This window comes from Carlito syrichta, unplaced genomic scaffold (genome assembly GCF_000164805.1).
Source record: "Carlito syrichta isolate Samal-C Ts95f unplaced genomic scaffold, Tarsius_syrichta-2.0.1 Scaffold314220, whole genome shotgun sequence".
Classification (NCBI taxonomy): domain Eukaryota; kingdom Metazoa; phylum Chordata; class Mammalia; order Primates; family Tarsiidae; genus Carlito; species Carlito syrichta.
The window spans coordinates 654,026-658,659 of record NW_007258316.1 but is presented as its reverse complement, the minus strand read 5'-3'; the positions used below and the strand labels follow the sequence as shown (position 1 = coordinate 658,659).

The following is a 4,634-nucleotide window of genomic DNA, read 5'->3' as shown; positions in this document are numbered from 1 at the left end:
TTTTGAGTCAGAGTCTCACTCTGTCGCCCAGGCTGGAGTGCAGTGGCATGCTCATGGCCACCGCAGCCTTGACCTGCTGTGCTGTTACTTAGAAGGCCTTCCACCTCAGCCTTCTAAGTAACTATAACTACAGGCATGCACCACCATGCCTGACTTGATTCCTAATCTTAATCTGCATGGGAAGGGGAAACAAGAAGAGATACAAGAGCCTCCCTCTTCTCTCCCTCCCTCTCTCCTGTATGTCTGGTTGTTGACTGAACTTCTAGTTGTGGTCCCACGTTTAGATAGCAATAGGATTGATGCCACCTTCACACTCAGTGTGCCAACCAGAGGCAAGTATACTCAGCTAGTGAGGGCGTCTTCCAGAAAGAGAAGGCTAAGGAGCAAACCCATCATTAAAACATTCAGCCTTAGGAGGTGAGATGGAGGCATGTCTCAGAATTGATAAACCTCTAGCTGTTCTGATAAAGAGAAAAGATACAAATTATCAATGTCAATGGACATCACTACAGAGCTTAGAGACTTTAAATGGATAATAAGAGAATATTATAAGTCATTTTATGGCAGTAAATTCAGTAACTTAGGTGAAATGGATATTCCTTTAAAACACACAAATTAACAATATGACTGAGGAAGAAATAGAAAATCTATATAGTCCTATAACTCAAATCTTTTCACAAAGAAAACTTCCAGCCAAGTTGGCTTCATTAAAGTCTTACTGAACATTTAAGGAAGAAATAATACCAATCTTGTACAATTCTAATTTTATTTGTAAAAGTTTGTCTTTGGTAAGAGGATGTCAAACATTAGGAAACAGGTCAGTCAGGCTCTGTTTGGGGCAGAGCTGTTTTGTAGACCAGCCCTATCTCTAAGAATAGGCAAGTGGGCTGTGGGGAGAACCCCAATCCAAGCCATGGCTCCTTCCAGCCACTAGTGTTCCTGGGAGTTTTACTTTTCTAGAGTTTGTGGAGAGAGTAGTAGTTAAGTTGGCAAATATTGATGAAGGTTGTCTAGCCTAGGCTCTGGGATAAGCCTTGAGGTACTCCAGGTGGTGCCTCAGCGGAGGGGAACTTGGGGAAGGGAAGAAGAATTAAAGCCTGGTTGTGAATAGGAATGGCCACAAGCCTATTTCCTGGGCCTAGTATCTGAAGTGCCCTGGGCCTAGAGGAGTGAGAAGGCCTTTTTCCTAGGCATCTTAGTAGACTATCTTGAGGAGGTGGCCTTTGAGGTGGGTTTTCTTGGGAGTTGTCAGAGTAGATATTTCAGGATTTGAGAGGTTGGGTGCAAGAGTGTTCTGGACAGTAGTTAGTATGAATGGAGTATAGGATAGGTGATGGGACCTTGGGAGACTGTACCGCCTTAGGCTAGGCTGGTGGCACTGAGAAGAAAGGCTGTTTTCCAAGGGATGTGGGGAGCCAGCAAGAGCTTTGAGTTGTGAGCTGACCAGTATCTTTGAAGAGGAAGCCAGTGACGTGGGGACACTTAGGGGAGATGGATTGAAGAAAGGGTGAAGTGCAGGAGGCAGCTGTGTTCTCCGGCATACAGGGGAAGGTTGGCTGGGCAAGGGTGGAGGGGAATAGCTGGGGGCTTGGTTGTGGTGCTACCTAGGGAGGTGGCCAAGGAAGAGGCTAGGGATTGGGAAGGAGGAAGACAGAGAGACTTGGGAGGGTACATGCAGAGAGGGGTGTGGCACTGAGTCTGGTTTGAGGGTGTCAGGACTGGTGAGGTGTCTAGACACCCAGCAGGCTGTGTACCCAGGGCTCTGCTGCTTTCCTGCTGGTGTCCAAGACCGGGCTTGGGCTGTCTGTGGCTGTGTCTAAGTGCACGTGCTGAGATCGCAGCCATGTGGGGAGCATTGAAGGGGCAGCTAGAAACAACTGTAGAAACTCCATGCTGCTCTTGATAGGGTATCTCTTGTCTCCTTGGCAAGAATGCAGGGCAGGTTCAGACTTGCAGCTACCACGGCAAGATTCTGTGAACTTGGGCTAATCTTTTCCCTTTCTCTTTCCCTGATAGCCATTTCCACATGGGTTAAACTGAGGGCATAGTTTGGGCCATCCCTTGAGCCCTCCTGTCCTGAGGATCTTTGAGTCTCTCAGGCAGGATTGGGCTTCGAGGCTGGTCTGCATCTCCTTCCACCATCCCAGGTAATGGGACTTGTGCCTTGTAACCTAGGCCAGGATCACCCAAAAGCAAGTTTCCTTTTCATGAATGCCGTTAACAGGACTAGAGCACACCTCGTCCTCCACTTATGTGGCCGACTCACTTGTTTACCTGCACCTGCGACAGATGTGTCTGTCTTTCTCGAGTCCCTGCTCTTTGCACAGCATCCCTGGCCGAGGTCATCCTTACCCTTGTGCTGTCTACAGAGCTAGTGCTGCACCCCACCCACCAGATTTCTGGGCTTTAAAAAAAATGTCATTTAGATGTTGGGTGTTTTCTCATTTATTAATGAGTAACTTGGCCTTTGCTGAAGCACTTGAGTGTCTCTGGGACTCCAGGAGGGTGCTGACAGCCTTTTGACCTTGCTGGAAGGCTGAGAAAGGGCATGGTATTTGCAAAGCACTCCTCCTGAAGGCTGGTCCCTTTCCTGCAAGTCAAGCCCTCTTCTGTTAGGAGGTTTACATGAACAGAACAGGCCCCTATGGGGCCTTGCCCCACCAGCCCACTGTGGGGAAAGCAGAGCCCTTTCTGCTCTTCCATCTCTGCCTTTACCAAGGACAGGTGTTGCCCTCCCTCTTCCTGAGGCAGACACTCCATGGAGTGAACTTCAGGGAGTCAGTTGACTGGCAGCAGGGAAGAAATCTCTAGGCTCTGGCTTGTGTCATCAGCTAGCTTTTAGCCAGGGAGGCGTACGTGTGTCATCTGGCCTCTAGGGAAGCCCCATCCGGAGCCCCCATGCCCTGGAGCCATTGAGAACTCTTACTTATTTCGAGTTCGGGGTCTGTGTTCTGCTCTCCCTTTCCGCTGTGACTGGCACCAAGGGTATGCCTCTCTGCCCCAGGGCCTGCCCTGCCCCGTAGAGATTGGCAGCCTTTCTCCAGCTCTCCTGCCTTCTATTGCCTTAGAACACTGGCCAGAGTCCTCCCTTTGTGATCAACCCCCTCCTGCCTCAACCATCATAACCACATTCACCTTCACCTTCTGCTACTCTGGTCACCTACATGTTGTTCAGACCACACCCTGCCTTTGCTCAGGCTGTGCTCCCTGTTGCAAATGTCCTTCTTGTTCTTGTGCCCCATCCTGTAACACCTGCATTTCTGTCCATCCCCCGAGAATTATGTTAACTTCTCTCATGGAGCTGCTATCATTTGATCAGTTATTTTATTCCTGCTGCCTCATTCCCATGAGGTGAGCTTTCTTGGAGGTAAGAGAGGGAGGGGGAATCTTAATCTGTCGATATTACAAAGATCTTTCTCTGGGCCAGGCCTCAGCCTGGTTTTGGTGGTCTGCTCCCTGTAGGTTTTATGGCCAAGGAATGGTCATTGCTCTCGATGAACACTGGCATAAACAGACTTCTACGTGGCAAGGAACTCACAGATCTTCACAAGAGTCAAAGGCAGGTTATGCCAATAGTGAAGTGAGTGCAGCACCTTCTGGAGGGCCAACCCTGGTGTACAGAGAGCCCCACAACAGGGCTGCATCCTGGGGCCCCCCCAGTCTATGCTCTAGGCCTGAGGTGTGGTCATTATTGGAATGTGCACAGCATGCACACACCCTGCATGTCAGTCTGTCCACTGGGCAGGCTGGTATAATAGCTGTGAGCACAAAGTAAGGGAAAGCCCAGAAGCACATTTTCTGCTGCAGGTGGAAGCAGCATGGCAGTTGCCTTCTGTTGTGGCCCTGAATGCACCTGGAGAAAAAGCACACAACCTTGACTCCTTTAGACCTCTAAAAAGGTAGAGGTGGGAGGAAGTCAAAAGAACCAGATTTAGGAGAAGTTTCCACAGAAACGTCAAACGAATTCCCCTTGCCTCCTTGAATACATTGCAGGCCTGGGCAGTGAATCTTGTTGTAAGCCTGTTCCTCATTTGAGTTATGTTTCTTATTTCTTCTTTCTCTCCTTCTCCCTCCTTCTCCTCCTCCTATTTTTTTTTTTTTTTTTTGGTAGAGACATGCATCTTGCTATGTTGCTCAGGCTGGTCTCAAACTTCTGGCCTCCAGTGACCCTCCTGCCTCCACCTCCCAAAGTGCTGGAATTACAGGCATGAGCTTCCACACCTGGCTGGGTTATTCTCCTTTCTTTTTCTTTTTTTTTTGAGTTGGAGTCTCATTCTGTCATCCAGGCTAGAGTACAGTGACACACTCACGACCACTGCAGCCTTAACCTGCTGGGCTCAGGAGATCCTTCTGCCTCAGCCTTCCAAGTAGCTGGAACTGCAGGTGTGCGCCACTGCAACTGGCTAATTTTTTGATTCATTGTAGAGACATGGTCTCACCAAGTTGCCCAGGCTGGTCTGGAACCCACGGACTCAGGCAATCCACTCGCCTTGGCCTCCCAAAGTACTGGGATTACAGGCTGAGTCACCGAGCCCGGCCTTTTTCTTTTTTATAAGAGAAAGGGTCTCGGTGGCTCAGTCTGTAATCCCACGCCTTGGGAGGCTGAGGTAAGTGGATTGCCTGAGCCCGTGGGT

At 49.4% G+C, this 4,634-nt stretch overlaps 1 protein-coding gene across 1 annotated transcript in view; it reads left to right on the top strand.

Annotated features, from left to right (window-relative positions):
- CCDC12 (coiled-coil domain containing 12) overlaps positions 1 to 4,634 on the top strand; it is a 56,394-nt gene that overhangs the window by 28,726 nt on the left and 23,034 nt on the right. The window lies entirely within an intron of this gene.